Below are 22,548 nucleotides of genomic sequence, written 5' to 3' on the forward strand. Positions count from 1 at the left end.
CTGGCGTGTGGCAAGGATGTGAGTGTGAGGGGTGTATCCATGTGTGTCTGAGAGAGAGCCTGTCTATCAGAGAGGGTCCGCACGACTGTGTGAGTACTTGAGAGAGTGTGCGTGTGTGTGTGTGCATTCTGTAGCTGGGTCTCCTGTCGTGAGACATGAATCCAAGGTCTCAGCTGAGGTCATTCTCGTGTGCTCCAAACTTGTTATCAGCCTCTGCTCGGCCACTAGAAATGATTAAGCAGTTAAGCAGTTTCACAACACACACTGGAGAGGGGAAGGTGAAGGGCTTATGTCTGAAACGTAGATTCTCCTGCTCCTTGGATGGTGCCTGACCTGCTGTGCTTTTTCAACACCAAACTCTCGACTCTGATATCCAGCAACTGCAGTTCTCACTTTCTCCTCATTGGCGAGGTGGGACTTGTCGTTTATTCACTCATTCACTCTAACAGCCTGTCCTTGGTTGTGGCCTAACTGTGCATATATCAATGCAAGTTTCAGAAAGATTTCTACAGCTTTTTTAAAACAAAAGAACATTCTTCCAGACTTTAACAACGTTTCTGAATATATGGTTTTAGCTTTTCTCAATTTTAAAATTAGTGATTCCTCGCACACCCTGTTTGCCAGGTAGAATCGTCACCACCAATTCTCTCTCTCTCTCCTTAAATGGGCTTGATACAGCGATCAAAGAGGGCTGAGGCACCAGAAAGGACGGGGAGGGGCGCTGGTGGAGGTGGAGAAGGGAGAGAAATGGAGAGGGGGACAGAGGGTGGGGAGTAGAGAAGTACTGCGGTTCAGAGGGTTATGGGGAAAGATTGGGAGTGCAATGTGAGGAGAGGGAATGGGCAGGGGGCAGTGGGCGGGGAGAAAATGGACGGGGGAGCAGAGTGTGAAGAGAGAGACAGCACAATCCTACCTTCTCCAGAACTGGTATCAATGTCTCACGAACGAACCCACTCCTCCCACAGCAGACTTGGGGCAATCATTTCTCAATATACGCGTGGCTAAGGCAGTGGAATCATATCATCCGTACAGGCCATTCACACCGACCTTCCCAACAGCATCCCATCCAGACCCACTCGATTATGCTACAGCTCTGCAATTTCACATAGCTATTTCCTGATGGAGGGTTTTGCTGGAAACGTCGATTCTCCTGCTCCTCGCACGCTACCTGACCTGCTGTGCTTTTCCAGCACACACTCTCGACCCTAATCTCCAGCATCTGCAGTCGTCACTTTCGCCCTGTAGGGGGTGAATGTTCTATGCTGAGTCTTTTGAATCTCTTCAAATCTTTCCTCCTCACACTAAACCTATATCCTCTAGTTTTGGAATACCTTTACCCTGAGGTAAAGGCAGGAACGTTGAGAACCAGACAAAATGCAAAAGTAATGAAACGTGAAGGCACATGGGGGAAAAAAAACATTTCAGCAAAAAAAAATGGCGTTGGCATTTTTCTCTCGTATTCGCATTTGGACACTTAAAATTTGTCATGATCTGGAGGTGCCCATGTTGGACTGGGGTGTACAAAGTTAAAAATCACACAACACCAGGTTACAGTGCAACCGGCTTATTTAGAAACACTTAGCTTTCGGAGCGCTGCTCGTTCATCAGACGGTTGTGGAGTATAAGATCAGAAGATCATAAATTCTGTGTTACCATGTTATTCTCCACAACCACCTGATGAAGGAGCAGCGCTCCAAAAACCCGTGCTTCCAAATAAGTCTGTTGGACTATAACCAGGTGTTTTGTGATTTTTAACTCGAAGATTTGTCGGTAACACCAGCATCGTGACAGAGCATACTGAGCATGCTCCACGGTGTCAGTAAGCACTGCGCATGTCTGCCGGTGTCAGCAAAGTACTGCGCATACTCCTGCGTGTCCGCAGAAAGTGCGCACGAGCTCCTTTCCATGGACCAATGGAGAACCTTGGAGGATCCGAAGGCGTCTGGTCCTCCTGCCAATCAGAGTCGGCCGTTGTCGAAATGCGGAAGTTGGACCGTGAGCTATGAAGCCGCTGATGCTGCTCTTTTGTCACTGAATGAAGATTAAACCTCAACCCAGACTATAAATTCCTTCCTCTGTCTAAAATTTGTGAGTATAATAGTGTTTTTGTCACCACGTTTTCCATTTTGTTTTCATTTTGGGGTTCAATTATTGATCTGTAGCAACTGAAAGGAAAGAGTGAATCGAGGGAGGGGACAGACTCTGGAAAAGTTGATCCAGGTCTGTGTCTCACTTTGCAAACGCAGTGCCACAATGTGAAGGTATAGCCTTTGATGTATGTTTAAAAAAAGCAGAAAGGAGGTGCATTGTTTACGGAGTGATATGTTGAGATGTGGCGAAAGTGAGATGCTGGAGATCAGAGTTGAAAAGTGTGGCGCTGGCAAACCACAGCAGGTAAGGCAGCAACTGAGGAGAAGAGTCGACGTTTCGGGCACGAGCTCTTCATCAGGAAAGATGTGTGGATGGACAAAGGGGCCTCAGCGTCCTTCGAAACCAGTTACTGCCAGTTGTCAGACAGGTGCAGCAAGCAATCAGCAAGGCAAGTGATATATTAGCAAGAGGAATTGAGTTCAGAAGTGTGGATATCTTTCAGCAGTTAGGCCGGTCATTGAATGTATTCAAGGCTGAGTTCATTTGACTTTGATGAACAAAGAAGTGGATGGTTTTGGGGGAAGGCAAGAAAATGGTTTTAAGACCAGTATAGAACAGATACAGAGTCACACAGCACAGAAACAGACCCTTCAGTCCAACTAGTCCATGCTGACTATATTCACAAACTAAACTAGTCCCACCTGCCAATGTTTGGCCCATATCCTTCTGAAACTTTTCTATTCGTGCACTTATTCAAACTTATTTTAAATGTTGTTACTGTAGCTGCATTCACTACTCCCTCTGGACATTCATTTGACACACACTCCACTCTCTTAAACGAAAAATGTGCTCCTTGTGTCTTTTTAAAATTTTTCTCCTCTCACCTTAAAAAGATTGCTCCCTATTCTTGAAACAACAGCTGATATTGGTCTTCATCTATGCCCCTCGTGATTTTATAAACCTCAATAAGGCCACCTCTCGACCTCCTATGTTCCAGGGAAAAAGTTCCAGCCTATTCACTTAGATGTAAGTAGATCCATATTCAGTTATGATCTGTTCAATGCTTGTGCAGGCGCGAAAGACCAAATGGCCAATTCCTGCTCCCAATTCTCTCTCTGTGGCCAGGATAGCAAGAGACCATAAGACATAGGAGCAGAAATTAGGCCATTCAGCCCATCAGGTCTGTTCATACCATTCAATCGTGGTTGATAGGTTTCTCAACCCCATTCTCCCGGGCTCTTCCTGGAACTCTTCATCCCCATGATACTCAGGAACCTATCTACCTCAGTCTTAAATATCCTCGGTGACCTGGCTTCTACAACCTTCTGTAGAAATGAATTCCATAGATTCACCACTCTTTCACTGAAGAAGTATCTCCTTATCTGCATTCTAAAACGCCCTCCCTTTACTCGAAGGCTGTGCCCTCAGGTCCTAGTCTCTCCTACCAATGGAAACATCCTCTGAAAGTCTACTCTGTCCAGGCCATTCAGTGTTCTGTATGTTTCCATTAGATCCCCCTGAGTGTGGGCCTTTTAATCAGCATGAAACAGACCCTTCAGAATGAGGTACAGCAGGGATTAGGTTCAGCAATGAGAGAATGGAGGGAGAGTATGTGGAACAGAGATTTTCACCTTCTAGGGAATACGAGAGGAAAGAGAGTTTAGCATAAATTAGAATTGATCGGATGGGTCAAGGAGTGGCAGATGGGGTTTAATTCAGAGAAATGTGAGGTGTTGCATTTTGGTCCAGCAATCCAGGCAGGACTGACACAGTTAAGGGGAGTGTCGCAGAACAAAGAGACCTTGGAGTGCAGGTTCATAGTTCCTTGAAGGTGGAGTCTTACACAGACAGTATAGTGAACAAGGTGTTTGGTATGCTTTCCTTTATTGGTCAGAGTATTCAGTATAGGAACTGGGAGATCATTTTGCAGCTGTACAGGACATTGGTTAGGCCACTTTTGGAATACTGCATTCAACCCTGGTCTCTCTGATGTAGGAAAGATGTTATGAAACTTTGAGGGGGGGGTCAGAAAATATTTAGAAGGCTGTTGCCAGATTTGGAGGGTTTGAGCTGCAGGAAGAGGCTGAATAGGCCAGGGAGATATTTTCTTTGGAGCATCAGAGGCTGAGTGGTAACCTTTAAAGAAGTTTATAAGGGGTGTGGATAGGGTGAATACCCAAGGTCATTTCTGCATGGTAGGGGAATCCAGAACTAAAGGGGCAGAAGTTTAAGGTGAGTAGGGAAAGGGACCTGAGGGGCAACATATTTTCAGACAGAGGGTGGAACGTGTATGGAACGAACTGCCAGAGGAAGTGGGGAGGCTGGTACAATGACAACATTTAAAAGCCACTGGATGGGTACTTGAATAGGAAGGGTTTAGAGGGATGAGTCAAATGCTGGCAAACGGGACTAGATTAGTTTGTGATATATAGTTGGCACGGATGAGTTGGGCCAAAGGTTCTGTTTCTGTGCTGTATGACTTTAGTCATCTTCAGTGAAAGCAGAGGTGTTGTTGTGAAGACTGGACTTTCAGAGCAGCTTTCAAAAATGTTTTGCCCTTACTCAGAGCAGAAGAAGTTACAATGAAATCTTTCATTTGTGAGACAGCAACTGAGTGAGTGAGTGAGTACATCTGGGATTTGGTGGAAAGTGGGAATTCATTACTCTGTGGGGATGAAACCCAACCCTATCCAGTCATTTCTGCTGGTAGATGAGACTGGGCCCCAAGATTAGGGGAAGTAGATTTAGGACAAAGACGAGGAGGAACTGCTTTTCCTGGAGAATAGTGAAACTGTTGAAGTCTCTGCCCAAGGAAGCAGAGAAGGCAGCTTCGTTAAGTATATTCAAGACACAATTAGATGGGTTTCTGCATAATTGGGGAATTAAGTATAGTTGGGACACTGCAGGGAGGAGGAGCTGAGATGATGGATAGATCAGCCATAATCTTAATGAATGGCAGAGCAGGCAGGACGGGCCAAATGGCTGACTCCTGCTTCTCTTACTATGAACCTATAACCCTGCATTTCCCATGTCTAACCCGACTAACCTGCACCTCCCTAGACACTGGGCAATTTAGCCTGGCCAATCCAAATCAAGTCTGGTGAGCAATGTCGTGATGTGGAAATGAACATCAGAGAATGATAGAAAGGGAGAAGGACAGTAAATATACCAGCAATCAAAACTGGATTCAGAAGATCACAGAAACTGAAACTAAAAACTGAATGTGAGCTGCATTGTAACAGAAGTGAATGAATTGACTGAACACATTGAAGAGAATAATTATGATCTGAAACTCCTTACAGGGACATGGCTTCAGGATGGCAAGGACTGGATCCTGAATATCGAGGGGGTAGTCAAATGGGACACTCACTAAAGGTAGAGGGTTGGTGCTGCTCTTCAAAGCATTGATCACAGGGTAGTCTGGTGTCGGCTTGGATTTCAGGTCCGGATTTGTCTGTCAACTGTTGATCTCCCTGTTCCCACAGAGTAAGATGTTGGTCTGTTCTCAGCTCTGCTGGATTTCTGCTGAAGCTTTAACACCCCCTTTTACAGGTTCGGGAAAAATAAAACATTTATTCAATCGAGACCCAATCCATATTCTCCCAGACTGTCAACCAGTCCAAGTGAATCTGAAGTAGGGGTCTCCCAGGATTCTGATAGTGCTCTACCTGAGGAATTCTCTCTCCTTTACATCTAACTATTAATATCCAGCTATGATTTACAAACATACTTGCGCCAACAGAAATAAAGCATCTGTTATCAAATAGACAGATAGATATACAGCATGGAAACAGGGTTTCTCTATTACACACATAGAACCACACTCTTCATGGGGATGAATTTGAATTTGCAGCATTAGATTTGCAGATACATTCTATTTTGCTCAAAAATTCTAATTTGGAGGAAGGACAAATTTGACGGTATCAGGCAAGAACTTTCAAAAGCTGATTGTGTACTAATGTTTTCAGGTAAAGGGATGGCTGGAAAATGGGAAGCCTTCAGAACTGTGATAACTAGAGTCCAGAGAAAGTATATTCTTGTTTGGGTGAAAGGAAAGGCTGGTAGGTATAGGGAATACTGGATGACTGGAGAAATTGAGGGTTTAGTTCAGAAAATGGAAGAAGCATATGTCAGGTATAGACAGGATAGATCGAGTGAAGCCTTACAGTATAAAGGAAGTAGGAATATACTTAAGAGAGAAATCAGGAGGGGAAAACAGGGGACATGAGATAGGTTTGGCAACTAGAGTTAAGGAGAATCCAAAGGGTTTTACAAATGCATTAAGGACAAAAGAATAAGTCGGGAGAGAATAGGGCCCTTCAAAGATCAGTCAGGTAGCCTTTATGTGGAACCGCTGGAGATGGAGGAGATACTAAACGGGTATTTTGCATCAGAGTTTACTGTGGAAAAGGACATGGAAGATATAGAATGTCGGGAAATAGATGGTGACATCTTCAAAAATGTCCATATTACAGAGGAGCAAGTTCTGGATGCCTTGAAATGAATAAAAGTGGATTAATCCCCAGGACCTGATCAAGTGTACCCTAGAACTCTGTGGGAATCTAGAGAAGTGATTGCTGGGCCTCTTGGTGAGATATTTGTATCATTGATAGTCACAGGTGAGGTGCCGGAAGACTGGAGGTTGAATAATGTTGTGCCACTGTTAAAGAAAGGTGGTAAAGACAAGCCACAGAACTATAGACCAGTGAGCCAGACGTCTGTGTTGTTGGAGGAAATCCAACTGAGGGACAAGATGTACATATATTGGAAAGGATAGGACTGATTTGGGATCGTCAAATGGCTTTACGTGTGGGAAATCATGTCTCACAAACTTGAATGAATGTATTTGAAGAACTAACGAAGGCAACTAATGAGGGGAGAGAATAGATGTGATCTATATGGACTTCAGTAAGGCGTTCAACAAGGTTCCCCATGGGAGACTGGTGAGCAAGGTTGGATCACGTGGAATACAGGGAGAACTTGCCATTTGGATACAGAACTGGCTCAAAGGTAGAAGGTGGTGGTGGAGGGTTGTTTTTTTCAGACAGGAGGCCTGTGACCAGTGGAGTGCCACAAGGATCTGTACTTTTTATCATTTATATAAATGATTTGGATGTGAGCATAAGAGGAATAGCTATAAGTTTGTTGATGACACTAAAATTGGAGGTGTAGTGGACAGCGAAGGAGGTTACCTCAGTTTACAACAAGATCTTGATCAGATGGGCCAATGGGCTGAGAAGTGGCAGATGGAGTTTAATTCAGATAAATGTGAGGTGCTGCATTTTGGGAAAACAAATCTTAGCAGCAGTTATACACTTAATGGTAAGGTCCTAAAAAGTATTGCTGAACAAAGAGGTCTTGGAGTGCAATTTCATAGCTCCTTGAAAGTGGAGTCGCAGGTAGTGAAGAATAGGATAGTGATTGGATAGTGAAGAAGGCATTTGGTCTGCTTTCCTTTAATAGTCAGAGTATTGAGTACAGGAATTGGGAGGTCATGTTGCGGCTGCACAGGACATTGGTTAGGCCACTGTTGGAATATTACATGCAATTCTGGTCTCCTTCCTATCGGAAAGATGTTGTGAAAGTTGAAAGGGTTGAGAAAAGATTTACAAGGATGTTGCTAGGATTGGAAGATTTGAGCTATAGGGAGAGGTTAAATAGGCTAGGGCTGTTTTCCCTGGAGCGTCAGAGGCTAAGGGGTGATCTTACAGAGATTTATAAAATCATGAGGGGCTTGGATAGGATAAATGGACCAAGTCTTTCCCCTGGGGTGGGGGAGTCCAGAACTAGAGGGCATGGGTTTAGTGTGAAAGGGACCTAAGCGGCAACTTCTTCACTCAGGGGGTGGTATGTGTATGGGATGAGCCGCCAGAGGAAATGGTGGAGGCTAGTCTGGAGGGGAAAAGAATAGGAAGAGTTTGGAGGGATATGGGCAAGTTGCTGGCAAGTGGGACTTGATTGGGTTGGGATATCTGGTCATCATGGATGAGTTGGACTGAAGGGTCTGTTTCCAAGCTGTCCATCTATGACTGTATAGCTCTAAATGCACAATGTGCTGGCAGTAAATGCAGGCAGCCAATACATGTAATATTTTGTAAATTTCATTTTGCAAATCGAAGCGGGCTGACTCAAGATTGGGATACAGATAGACTCTGACCTCACTCCTTTCATGCATTATCTGAGCTGAGATGTCACCTTTTCTTATAAAACCTTAAGTTATCTCGAGAAGGAGCCTGACAGGAAGTTCTAGAACTTGCATATTATTGATACCTGCAACCCATTCTAAAAGATGAAAGACTTAACAATCCAGGTTTGTTCAGTATATAATTTCAGTGGCAGGACACTGTAATGTTTTTCCATAAATTCTGTGTCTTATGATCTCGTACTCCACAACCAACTGAATAAGACGCAGCACTCCGAAAGCCGGTGCTTTGAAATAAACTTGTTGGACTGTAACCTTTTATTGTGTTATATGTAACTTTGTCCATGTTGGGGTGGATTCGCCATGTTAAATGACCCATAGCGTTCTGTTTTGGATGTGTTCAGGTGGATTGGCAGTGTTCAGTTACCCATATCGTCGAGGGATGTGCAGGTTAGGGTGGATTGGCTGTGCTAACTTACCCACAATGCCCAGGGATGAGCAGGTTAGCATGGATTGGCCGTGCTAACTTAACCTCCACACCCCTGGGCACTATGGATAAGATAGATTCACTGTGCTAAATTCACTCTTTCATTTAGAGAGTGGTGCGTGTGAGGAATGAGCTGCCAGAGGAAATGGTGGATGCTTGTACGATTATGACATTTGAAAGGCATCTGGATGGAAATATAAAATGGAAGGGTTTAGAGGGATATCGGTCAAATGATGGCAAATGGGTCTAGATTAATTTAGAATATCTGGTTGGCATTGATGAGTTGGACTGTTTCCATGCAGTCTATCTCTGACTCTGACTTGCCACATCTGTATGTTCAGTTTCTCCCTGGTGTCGGTGTTAATGCCTTTGATATCTCATCTTGCTCTCTCCTTTCCAGGGATGTTAACCACTTCATGTCTGGTTGTTCCTCAAGAACTTGCATTGCAGGTTCACCCTGAACTGACATTATTTTGTGAGCTTCCCAAAATCAGACCTGCTCACTCTCAGCAGTGGAGTTATCCAAAATTCAGAGAGATGTCAGTCTTGAAGTTTTTGCTGTTCTGCCCCTGGAAGATCCTGAATCAACATCTTCAGGAGAATTAGTTAGAGCGGTGTGAGAACAGAGGGGAGAAAGAGAGTGGGATGGTCCTTTCCATATTCAGTGTGGAATAACAAAAGAAAAGAGTGTTATGCAGAAAGTAGAATTGCTTGTTCTGAATTTCTACCTTGCACTGACAGTCATGACTTTTGTAATCTCTTTTTACAAAGCATTTGATGATCTGAAGACGGAAGTTTCAAAATCAACAGATGAAGAGCTGATGCCCGAAACATCAACTTTCCTGCTCCTCAGATGCTGCCGGACCTGTTGTACTTTTCCAGCGCCGCACTGTTCAACTCTGACTCTCCAGCTTCTGCAGTCCTCATTTCGACGTCAATGTCCGACAGTCACTCAATCCCTCAGGACTGCAACAATTTTTGACCATGATTCTGTGAGAAGGAGCAAAGCCTTTTGGTTCCTGTTGGAGCACGTCTTCAGCATCAATGGGACTGGATGAGAGACCCTAGTGTTGCAGCGCACTGATTGTGGAACCTGAAGCAGTTATACGGCCTGGAAAGAGGAATTCACGGCAGGGAGGGGCTGTACATGTGTTTGTGTGCAACTGAAGCTTCTGCCATGGAGAAACCCAATGGATCCCTCCCCGTGCAGAAACCGTGGAAGTGTGGCGACTGCGGAAAAGACTTCCCGTGTCCCTTCTATACTGGAGACTCATCAGCGCAGTCATACTGGGGAGAGGCCATTCACCTGCCCCGAGTGCGGAAAGGGCTTCAGCTATGCCTCCGACCTGGTGAGGCACCAGCGGGTCCACACCAGGGAGAGGCCCTTCAGCTGCCCCGAGTGTGGGAAGGTCTTTACCCAGGCCTCCAACCTGCTAGCCCACCGGCCCACCAGCGAGTTCATGTGCCATCGCAGGGGGATTAAAGGAGGGATAGCCAATTGCCTGATTGACTGGACTATCAACCCAGTTCCGGGGACTGCCAGGTTTGAATCCCGCCGTGGCAGATGGTGGAATTGGCTTTCGGTCAGAAATCTGGAGTTCAGAACCTAATGAAGAAATGAATGTTTGGGGGCCATCACCCATCTGATTCACTCACATCCCTTTTTTAGGGAAAGAAACTGCTGTTGTGGGGAAGGATTCACTCAGTCATCCCAGCTGCATCCTTTACCAGGTCTGGCCTACACATAACTCCAGACCCACAACAGCATGCTTGACTCTTCATTGCTCACCACTGCCATCGGTCATTGAGTGGGGAAAGACTTACTTGTTTACAGGGTATGGGTTGAAATTGCTGAGTGAGGCAATACTTCCAACAGTTAAGGCTGTACCAAGGATCCAATTACAAACTGACAACTCGGTGGTGACCATAGTAAAGAAGGTGAGGTGGTGTGGGGTGGGGGTGCACTCTTTTACCTTAAGCTATTTAAAAAGCAGCTACTTTTTCTACACCTTTTTGCTGGGGGGATCTGAAGCTGTAACAACGTTGGGTCGCAATAAAGGTTACCTGAACTTATCACCGGGCTCAGACTCTCATTGAAGGCTTTGAGCTCCAAGAGGTTTTTGTTTTAAAGCTGTTCATTTCATTTCAGCCTCCTGCACTAAGTTTCCAATGTCATGTATCAGATGGAGCAGTGAATGAGTAGCTAGTATCGTCAGAAGTTGTAAATTTTTCATAAGTGCAGGTACTGCACCATTTCATCAGCATTGTACAGTTTACTGGCAGCAGCGGGAGATGTGGGCTGCGTCCACTGGAAACGGTGTGGAGGTGCCGGTGTTGGACTGGGGTAGATAAAGTTAAAAATCACACAACACCAGGCTATAATCCAACAGGTTTATTTGGAAGCAATAGCTTTCAGAGTGCTGCTCCTTCATCGGGTAGCTGTTGGCAGGGGAATAATACACCGATTGTATAGCAAAAGATCACAGTGTCATGCGACTGATTGAACAAACCGAGATTGTTGTTATGTCTTTCATCTTTTAGAATGGGTTGCAGGTTTTGGTTCATTAGTATGTAAATCCCAGAACATCGTTAAAGTCACGCTCTTGAGATGACTTAATGTTTTATTTTTTAAAAAAAACTGACATCTCAGCTCAGACAATGCATTAAAGATGTGAGGTTCGAGTCTGTCAGTATTCCAATCTTGAATCAGACTGGTTCTATTTCCAAAGTAGGAATTTATAAAATATTGCATGGATTGACTGCCTGCAGATTGTGTGCTTTTTGAACAAAATTGAAAGTATCTGCAAATATAATTCAGCCAATACAAATTCACTCCATAGAATTTTGTGTGTGTGTGTGTGTGTGAGTGCGTGCGTAAGAGTGAACTGAGTGTGATGGAGTTTAAGCCTGTGAGTGTGTTGTGGGGCGTGTGTGTGTGTGTGTGTGTGTGTCGATGAGAGAGGTATTATTAAAAGTGAGAGGTTGCATTTTGCTAAACAAGGAAGGGCTGGACATAGTGAGTTTTGGGAAGATTTGTAGCTCAGGTTGAGGTTTTGGATGTAGGTTTGCTTGCTGAGCTGCAAGGTTCATTTCCAGAAGTTTCGTTACCAACTGGGTAACATCTTCAGTGGGCTTCAGGCAAAGAATGCAGGAATTTTCAGCATTGCTATGTACAGTTAATGGTAGGTCCCTGGGTCGTGTTGTAGAACAGAGACACTTTGGCAGGGTGGGTGGGGGGGAGTGGTTAGGGGGTTCAGGTATATAGTTCTTTGAAAGTTGCATCACTGGTAGACAGGTGGTAAAGAAGGCATTTCGCACCATTGCCTTCACTGTCCACCCCATTGAGTGTAGAAATTGGGACATCACGTTGAGGTTGTTCAGGATGTTGGTGAGGCCACTTTCTGGGTACTGGATACAGTTTTGGTGGCTCTGTAATAGGAAGAATACTATTAGAGAGGGTTCCATAAAGATTTACCAGGATGTTGCCTGGACTGGAGGGTTTGAGTTATAAGGAAAGGTTGGGACTGTCTTCCTTGGAGTGTATGGGGTTGAGGGGTGACCTTACTAAGATTTATAAAATCATTAGAAGTGGAGGTAAAGTGAATAGCAAAGAGCTCTTCCTTCGTACCATAAGACACAGGAGTGGAAGTAAGGTCATAAGTCCACTCCGCCATTTAATCATGGCTGACGGGCATTTCAACTCCACTTACCCATACTCTCCCCATAGCTCTTAATTCCTTGCGATACCAAGAATTTATCAATCTCTGCTTTGAAGACATTTAATGTCCCGGTCTCCATTGCGCTCCATGGCAATGAAATCCACAGGCCCACCACTCTCTGGCTGAAGTAATGTCTCCTCATTTCCATTCTAAATTGACCCCCTCTAATTATCAGGCTGTGCCCATGGGTCCTAGTCTCCCTGCCTCATGGAAAACACTTACCAGTGTCCATGCATTATCTTGTAAGTTTCTATTAGATATCCCCTCAACCTTCTAAACTCGAATGAATATAATTCCAGGATCCTCAGCTGTTCATCATCTGTTAGGCCTATGATACCCGCGATCATTGCGTGCATCTCTGCTGGACACGCTCCAGTGCCGCTATATCCTTACTGAGGTGTGGGGCCCAAAATTGGACTCAGTATTCTAAATGGGGCCTAACCAGAGCTTCATAAAGTCTCAGTAGCACATCGCTGCTTTTACATTCCAACTCTCTTAAGATAAATAACAACATTATATTTACTTTCTTACGCACGGACTCAACCTGCAAGTCAACCTTTAGAGAATCCTGGACTAGCAGTCCCAGATCCCTTTTGTACTTTGGCTTTATGAATTTTTCTCACTGTTTAGAAAATAGTCCATGCCTGTATTCTTTTTTCTGAAGTGCAAGACCTCACATTTGCTTACATTGAATTTCATCAGCCATTTCCTGGACCACACTCCTAAACTGTCCAAATCTTTCTGCGGCCTCTCCACCTCCTCAGAACTACCTGCCTGTCTGCCTAACGTTGTATCATCAGCAAACTTCGTGGGAATGCCCCCAGTCCCTTTATCTAGATCATTAATATATAAAGTGAACAGCTGCAGCCCCAACACTGAGCCCTGAGGGACACCACTTGTCACCAGCTGCCATTCCGAAAAAGAACCTTTTATCCCAACTCTCTGTCTTCTCTCAGGCAGCCTATCCTCAATCCATGCCAGTAGCTCAACTCTAATACCATGGACCCTCACTTTACTCAGCAGCCTCCTATGAGGCACCTTATCAAAGGCCTTTTGGAAATCGACGTAGATGACATCCTCGGGGTTCCCAAGTCTAACCTACTTGTGAACTCTTCAAGTTTGTCAGGCACGACCTCCCCTTGCTAAATCCATGCTGACTTACTTTAATTCAACCATGCACTTCCAAGAATTTAGAAATCTCATCCTTAACGATAGATTTTAGAATTTTATCTACAGCTGAGGTTAGGCTAATCGGCGTATAATTTTCCAGCCTTTGTCTTGATCCTTTCTTGAACAAAGGACTTATAACAGTGATTTTCCAATCATCTGGGACTTTCCCTGACTCCAGTGATTTTTGAAAGATTAAAACCAACATCTCTGCTAATTCTTCAACCACCTCCCTCAGAACGCTAGGCTGTAGCCATCAGGGCCATGAGATTTTTCAATTTTTAGACCTATTAGCTTTTCTAGCACTTTCTTTTTTATAATGGCTACAATACTTAACTCTGCCCCTTAACTCTCCTTAATTGTTGGGATATTATTCATGTCTTCCACTGTGAAAACTGACACAAAGTATTTATTAAGTTCTTCAGCTATTTTCTTATCTCCCATCACTAACCTTCCTGCATCAATTTGGAGCAGCCCAATTTCTACGTTTGCCTCTCGTTTGTTTCTTACGTATTGCAAAAAACTTTTCCTATCATTTCTAACATTACTGGTCCACTCACCTTCATATTTGATCCTCTCCTTCCTTATTTCTCTCTTTGTTATCTTCTGTTTGTTTTTGTAGTCTTCCGAAGCTTCTGATTTCCCAGTGGTCTGGCCTCTTTATAGGCTCTCTTTTTCGTTGATACATTTCATGACTTCCTTTGTCAGCTATGGCAGTCTCCTTGCCCCCCACCCCGATAATCTTTCTTTTTTGGGGGAATGAACCTCTGTACTGTGTCCTCAATTACACCCAGAAATTCCTGCTATTGTTGCTCTACTGTCTTCCCCACTAGGCTCTGCTTCCAGTCAATTTTTGTCAGTTCCTCTCTTATTGCCCTTTATTTAACTGTAACACCATTACGTCTAGTTTTGCCTTCTTTCTTTCAAACTGCACACTGATCTCTACTATATTATAATTGCTGCCTCCTAAGTGTTCCTTTGCTTTAAGATTTTTAATAAAGTCTCGCTCATTACATAGCACTGAGAATTGAAATATGCTCAGTTAGGCCACAGTTGAGGACAGTGTGTAAGGAGCGAATGGCCTATTCCTCGCCTTTTGAAATTGGTTCTGGCTCTGTGGAAATAGAACCATTGAGTTGTAGAGCACAAAAAACAATCCTTCGGGATGGGCCGACCAGATAAGCCTAAATTAATCTCATCCCATTTGCCAGCACTTTGTCCATATCCCTCTAAAACTTCCTACTCATGTACCTATCCAGATGCCTTTTAAATGTTGTATTTGTACCAGCCTCCACCATTTTTCCTGGCAGCTCATTCAGTTCACACACCAACCTACATGTGAAAAATTTGCCCTTTGGGGCCGTTTTAAATCTTTCCCCTTTCACCCAGAAACTAATGCCCTCTTGTACTGGACTCCTCCGTCCCAGGGAACACTATCTTTTTCTCATACCCAGACCTGTCAAGATCTTATAAACCTTCATCAGGTCACCCCTCAGTCTCCAATGCTCCAGGGAAAATAGCCCCAGCCAATTCAGCCTCTCCCTGTAGCTCAAACCCTCCAACCCTAGCAACATTCTTATAAATAATTTCTGAATTCTTTTAAGTTTCACAACATCCTTCTTGTTTCGTGAGTAATAGGCTGTGAACAATCTATTTTGTTCAGGTCGTAAGAGTGGGCTTTTCTTGAGGCGAATTAACTTTCACACTTTTTCAAAAATTCTTGAGTTCCTTTTAAATTTTTCCCCTCTCACCCTAAACCTGTACCCTCTAGTTTGGGATTCCCCCTCCCCTGCGGAAGAGACAGGCAAAAGGAATGAGATGTGCAGCCAGAGGGGGAAAAAAATTGTGACTCCCGCCTTTTTTATCCCAAATTGGCAATTGGACACAAACTCTGTCAGTAACAACCAGCGCCTGTCGCCATTGGTCAGCTGGAGTAAGGTGAGATTTGATTGGGCGGGGCGTGGATGACGCGCGTCACTGAAGGAGGAGACGGAAAGAAGAAGAAAAATAAAGATGGCGGCGCGAGGCTGCGGTTTTCTCATCGACTCAGCGGGCGGTTTCTGACGGAGGGAGGGGGGCAGACAGGCATCGTTTACCTCAGAAAATACCTTTAAAATACATTTCAAATTAAAGCCGGAACTTTTCAAACAAAAGTTGTGAAGAAAAAGGAGACAGTCCCCGGTGGGGTTTATTGTTTATTTTTGTATAATTTCCGGGGCCCGGGAAGGGGGAGGTGACGGTTACCGGGTGAACGAGAAAACAAATTAAAAATGTCGGCGGTGGAGGAGAGAGAGCCGGCGCCCGCGGCTTCTTCGGCGGCGGCCGGAGCCCAGGAGCTCAACAACCCCCCGGAGCTGGAGGAAGGTCCGAGCTCCAAGAAGCGGGGGGTCCGGCTGGAGGCTGGATTTACTCAAGGCTTGTATCTATTAACTTATTTAAATGGTACCTACTGTATGGGGCTATGGTTTACATTAAAACCGGAGGATCATGTCAGAGTGTTTGTTTATATTTAGCAGTTGTAGTTGGTAAAATACACTCCCTGGAGGAGCACCTTCTGTGATGCTGCATTTCTTTCCTTCTGCCCTTCCCCCATTTGTTATCTCACATCTCGATTTTACATTTTATTTGGTCAAATTTAATTTCATATTAATGAGACTTGGTATTCACTGTGTTATGAATTTGTTTGTTGGATTATTGTAAGAAAAAATTAATGGTGTCATGTCATTTCTGATGTCAGAGTTTGACATTGAATGTGCAGATGTGAATATCAGTAAATTGCGAAAATAAATCAAGAACTTGTGGTTCTAACAAAAAAAGCAGTTCACTGATATTAATGGCATTCTCTCATTTGAGGATGATGACTTGAGTCTGACCAACTAACCGTTTCATGTAGTCACCCAATTTAATTAAAATTTTCTTTAACTTAATTGAAGAAAATAACTGGCAGGCTAAGATTTGTACAATTTGTTTATAAGATTTATTTATTGCTCTCAATGTGGTCTCTGCCACATTGGGGAGACTGGACGCCAACTTGCAGAACATTTCAGGGAACAGCTCTGGGACGCCAAAACTAAACAACCCCACCGCCTTGTGGCTGAATGCTTTAACTCCCCCTCCCAATCCGTCAAGGACACGCAAGTACTCTGCTGCCTCCCCCTTCAAGCTCTAACTACCTGATACTTGTAGGAAGAACACCTCATCTTCTGCCTTGGGACCCACGAACTACATAGGATCAATGTAGATTTCACCAGTTTCCTTATTTCCCCTCCCCTTCCCCCACACCACACACATTGTCCCAGATCCAGAGTTGAAAAATGTGGTACTGGAATAATGCCTAGAGGCCATGCCTCGGAATTCCCTGGCTGTTCTCTGGCATGGCACTCATCCACAGATTCTATCAACAAACAGATTGACCTGGACCCAATATATCGGCCACTGCAGCGGACAGTTGGAACTGACAAAGGGAAGCGGCAGAGACAAACCACTATACATGCCGGAGGAAACATCACAGAAGCACTTCACAAGAGGCTCCCAAGCACTGAGGATATCACCTAGACAGGGGATGAAACGTCTGCAACAAAACTTCCCAGCTCGGCAAACACAATCACAACGAGCACCCGAGCTACAAATCTTCTCACAAACTTTGAATTGAGCATAGGAGTTGGGACATCCTGTTGCAACTGTCACACAACACAAGGCGTGGTCCTTCTCTGACTTACAATCCCTTTGAATATCAGGGGGAAGACACCGCTTTAATTGTAAATTTCAGGAAAGATGCCTTACTTCAACAAAAATGTGCTGTGCTCACAGATGTTTGGACAGATAAAGGAAGTTGCAGTCTGGGGTGAAGCTCAATCTTCATTCAGAGAGAGAGAGGAGCAGCAGTAGCTTCAGAAGCTCATGGTCCAACTTGTGCATTCAGACAATGGGGGGGGGGGCTTCTGCGCAAAATCTGGGAATGAAGCAATGTCTCCACCTTTCCATTCCTTATCCTGGGAGGGAGAGAGAAGGGGGGGAAGCACTGTTCACTTGCAGCAACGGGAGGCAGAGATTATGAATCCAAGCAGGGAGCAGACTCTGCAAAAGTCAGTTTCAGTCGGCTTCTTCTGAAATATTGTGTGCAATTCTGGTCTCCCGCCTATAGGCAGGATGCTGTGAAACTTGAAAGGATTCAGAGAAGAGTCACAAGGCTGTTGCCAGGGTAGGAGGGTTTGAACTACAAGGAGAGGCTGAATAAGATGGGGCTGTTTTCCCTCGAGCATCGCAGGCTGAGTGTGTGTTTTTTAAAGAGGTTTATAAAAACTTGAGGAGTGTTGACGGGGTGAGTAGACAAGGTCTTTTCCCTGGGATAGGGGGAGTGCAGAACTAGAGGGCATAGGTTTAGGGCGAACGGGGAAAAATTTAAAAGGGACCTTGCAGTTAACCTTTTTTTGCAGAGGGTGATGAGTGTATGGAATGAGCTGCCAGAGGAAGTGGTGGAGGCATCTGGATGGGTATATGAAAAGGAAGGGTTTAGAGGGATATGGACCAAGTGATGGCAAATGGAACTAGACTAATTTTGGATATCTGGTCAGCATGGACAAGTTAGATTGAAGGATCTGTTTCTGTGCTTTATGTCTCTGACTCTGTGACTGGTGAAAAGCGTTGGCATTCGTCGAAACATTTATGCAACAGAAAATTATAAGAGGGTAAAGATAAGCCTCACGTCGTTGATCCATGAATCCTGGTGTAGTCTGGATGTATTTCCAGTAATAGAGTCAGTATAGCATGGAAGGAGTCCAAAAGACGGCTTCTTTTACAAAAAGTCACACTTAAAACTTAAATCTGAATCTTCTGGAAATGTAACACAACCGTGCGTTAATATAAGACAGATAAGTCTGGGGTATATGTTACATATTTGATGGAATGTTTAAGGCTCTAAAAGCATGATGTGCAGTGTTTCTGGGCTCATAATATTGTACTGCAGAATATTGTATATCTTCAGTAAGAACGTCAATACCACATGATAGATGTCCATTCAGCAACTTGAGTGAACTCTTCATGGAGTATGCAATCCACCACATTACCCTGCTGTATACATTTACATATAGATCAGCACAAAGATCTTGGGTATTAAGAGAGGAAATAATGTTCCACAGAAACTAGAATTGTGTGTTCTGATTTTCTATTGTGGACTAACAGCAATGACCTTTGTAATATTCCTGTGGAAAGAGATTGCAAGAGAAGAATTTAGAGGCAGAAATCTCAGACCAAACAAGTCTGACAGTTGCTTGATTCACCAGGACTTGGATATTGATGGCCTTGTAAACAAAGGGGAGAAGGTCTGCCTGCTTTGTTAGGTTTTAAACGTCAGTGTGACTGGAGACTCAGAGTCTCACATACCCACACACCAGAGTCGTGACTAGAACATGCTTTACAGACTGAATGAGAGAGTCCTCCAATAATCAGAGGGTTCACCAGTAACACCACGCATATGCTGTAAGTGTGAGCGAGTTTCAACTGATTGTTGAACCTGGAGAAATATGAGGACACCTGCACCTTGGAGAAATCATGAAAATGCAGGGAGTGTAGGAACGGTTTCCCTTCCCCGCCTGCGCGATATTCATCAGCATTTGCACACCGGGCAGCGGCCATTCACCTGCATTCAGCACAGGAAAGGCTCCACTCAGTCGCATCACCTCTTGGTCCACACCGGGGAGAAACTGCTCATCTGCCCTGTATGCTGAAGCAGATGAAGGACATTTTTTATCCTGGATGGAGCATACTGCAGGTATACCTGAAATAGATACATTTGTCTCTGTCCCATTGAGTCTCCAGCACAGGGCCAGGCCAAGCTGCTCAATTGGTCTCTGTGTTTATTCTCCACCGGAGCCTCCATCCACCCCTCTTCATTGCTCCCCCATCTCCCCTCCATCAGCATAAAGGTATCCCCCACTTTTCGAAAGTTCACTTTACACTACTTCACTTTTACAAAAGACCTACATTAATACCTGTTCTCACAAACCAAAAGAAATCTGAAGAGGATTGTCGCTTTTACAAAGAAAGCCATAATATAAATTAATTCATGGTAATTGCTTCTTTGCTTTCGGCCATTTCGGCTTATGAAAGGAACACTCTACTTTCAAATAGTGGGGGAAAGCTGTATCAATACAATACAGCACAGTCTCAGGCCCGTCTCACTTGGTTTCGGCACACACACACCCTCAAGCCTGTGCTAATTCTTAATCCTTACTTAGACCTGCTATTTATTGCCCATGTGTGGTTTCTGTTCCTCTGTTCACCTCCCGTTCATGTGTTTATCAAGATACACCTTAAACATTGTTAAGGTGCCTGCTTCCACTACTTGCACTGGCAGTGCGTTCCAGAAACCCATCATCCCTCTGTGTAAATTCCCCACCCCCACCACTTCTCCCCCAAACAGTCCCCCTCTCACCTTGAACCTCTTTTAGTTGACTTTTCCACTTTGGAGGGAAAAAAACACCTCTGACTATCACAGAATCCCTCCAGCGTGGAAACAGACCATTCAGCCCAACAAGTCAACACTGGCCCTCTAAAGATTAACACGTGGAGCCCCGTTTTCTTACCCCCATTATCGACATTTACTCCTGACGAATGCACCAAACTTTCACATCCCTGAGCATTGGGGCAATTTACACACAGACGATCCAACTTAACCTGCCTCTCCCTGGACGCTATGGGTAATTTAGCTTCGCTAATCCTAACCGATACAAGTTTGGATTGTAGGAGGAAGCCGGAGCACCCGGAGGAAGCCCACACAGACACGGGAGGTGGGGTGCAGGGACAATCTGCCAACTCCACACAGATAGTTGCCTGACACTAAAATCGAACGCAGGTGTGCAGAATAAACAGCTGTAATGTAACTCTTACACTGAAGGAAGCGTGCTGTGTATCTTCTTGACCACCATGCCTACCTGCATTACCACTTCCACGGATCTATATGCCCAGATCCCTCTGTATGTCAGTGCTCCTATGTGTTCTGCCATTTATCATACAATTCTTATATTTTCTTCGTCTCTATCGAGCTTCACCTTAACTGCCTTTCTCTCTTCATCTCTTTTTTCCTCCTCCTCACCCCTCCACACATCAGCATATCATAAGACCATAGGAGCAGAAATTAGGCCATTCAGCCCATTGAGTCTGCTTCGCCATTCAATCACGGCTGATACGTTTCTCAACCCCATTCTCCTCGTAACCCTTGAACCCTTTGATACTCAAGAACCGATCTATCTCAGTCTTAAATATACTCAGTAACTCGGCCTCCGCAGCCTTCTGTGGCGGTGAATTCCATAGATTCACCACACTCTGGCTTAAGAAGTTTCTCTTGCCTCGGTTCTAAAGGGTCTTCCCTTGACGCGAAGGCTGAGCCCTCAGGTTCTAGTCTCTCCTCCGAATGGAAACATCTTCCCAACATCCACGCCGTTCATTATTCTGTACGTTTCCATTAGATCCCCTCTCATCCTTCTGAACTCCATGAAGTATAAACCTAGAGTCCTCTAATGTTCTTTATATGTTAAAGTCTTCATTCCTGGACCATTCTTGTGAACCACGTCTGAACATGTTCCAGGGCCAGTACATCCTACCTGAGATATGGGGCCCAAATCGACATACAGTACTCCAATTGTGGCCTGACCGGAGCCTCTCAGAGCCTCAGAAGTACATCCCTGCTTTTATATTCAAGTCTGATCAAAATATTTACCTTCCTAACCACTAACTCAACCTGCAAGTTTACCTTGAGAGAATCCTGGAGTAGAACTCCATAGTCTCTTTGCACATCAGATTTCTGAATTTTCTCCCCATAATCCTTCTGTTCCAGAGTAGCAGCAGAGATTTCCAGACACCTCGATTGTTTTCAGGGATACCAAAGGATCTTGGGAATTGCCAGTATCTCAGGCGAAGGCAGATGGGAATGTGGTGTGGTCCTTTAAACTGCAGAACTTTCCAAATTCCCTGAGTCAGCAGGAACTCTTTCTGGACCAAGAAACAAAACGGCCACTGAGAAACTGCTACATCAGAAGACCTCAGAGGCAGAAATTAGGCCATTCAGCCCATTGAATGGTGGAGTAGATTCAATCATTCTAAAGTATCAAGGGTTACGGGGAGAATTGGGTTGAGAAACATATCAGCCATGATTGAATAGTGGAGCAGACTCAATGGGCTGAATGGCCTAATTTCTGCTAGTTAACCATCCCTGGGAAGAAGGACGCAAAACAACAAGCTGTTTCCTGGGACAGATGAGCTAAGTGTTTAATAAGCTCATGACAAAAGGACAATTAAGTTTGTCTGTGGAAGGAAGGCCCTGACGTAAAGGGGTTTTTTTGCAGGAAAGGCTGTACCAAGCAAACCACTAAACCTCGAGGATAAGAAGGTAAGCGACAGACCGGAGATCTCCAGAAATGTGGGGAGGTGGTGTTAGAATCTAAAGAAGCATCACATCACAGATTTGAAAGCGAGGAATCTCCACCAGAATTCAACTCCAGAATGATGTGGCAGCAGTACTTGGAAGAAGAATGCTGCATTGAATCCCTGGACACTTCCAGAGACAGATACTTTTGGTGGAAACTCAGTTAAATTCTGCCATCAATTGGGTGATAGCCAAATTGTGAGGTTGAACTTGGTTACTTGAGGAGTTTTATTTTTGGTTGCTACATACAATAAAGTGTAAATCATTGTTTCAGCAGTTAATTGTGTGCAGTTTCTGAGTTAAGAGCCAAATTAAGGCGATTCACCCACAACCACAGAGAGAGGCTGGGATTCATGTTGACTCCATTGCATTCAGCAGTACATCACGTCAATACTCTTATAAAGCGAAGGCTGACAGCACCACCTTTCTCAAACAGAAACACCCAGAGGAGCGTGTCACCTAATAATCTGTAAAATTAGCATTAAAAGTGGTGTAAACGTCTCTAGTGATAAGAATAAAT

At 44.4% G+C, this 22,548-nt stretch overlaps 3 long non-coding RNA genes across 3 annotated transcripts; 2 read left to right on the plus strand and 1 right to left on the minus strand.

The window, feature by feature from the left end:
• Nucleotides 1–1,973: 1,973 nt before the first annotated feature.
• On the plus strand, nt 1,974–10,793 carry LOC140460520 (uncharacterized). Its single transcript, XR_011954150.1, has 2 exons — nt 1,974–2,088; nt 9,492–10,793. It is a non-coding gene; the product is annotated as an uncharacterized lncRNA (long non-coding RNA).
• Nucleotides 10,794–11,097: 304 nt separating this feature from the next.
• Nucleotides 11,098–15,434, minus strand: LOC140460526 (uncharacterized). The gene is made up of 2 exons (XR_011954157.1): nt 14,167–15,434; nt 11,098–12,149 (listed from the first exon to the last, which is right to left on the minus strand). It is a non-coding gene; the product is annotated as an uncharacterized lncRNA (long non-coding RNA).
• A 2,136-nt stretch (nt 15,435–17,570) lies between these two features.
• On the plus strand, nt 17,571–22,304 carry LOC140460525 (uncharacterized). Its single transcript, XR_011954156.1, has 2 exons — nt 17,571–19,376; nt 21,441–22,304. It is a non-coding gene; the product is annotated as an uncharacterized lncRNA (long non-coding RNA).
• Nucleotides 22,305–22,548: the final 244 nt, after the last annotated feature.

This window comes from Chiloscyllium punctatum, chromosome 36 (genome assembly GCF_047496795.1).
Source record: "Chiloscyllium punctatum isolate Juve2018m chromosome 36, sChiPun1.3, whole genome shotgun sequence".
NCBI classification, from domain to species: Eukaryota; Metazoa; Chordata; class Chondrichthyes; order Orectolobiformes; family Hemiscylliidae; genus Chiloscyllium; species Chiloscyllium punctatum.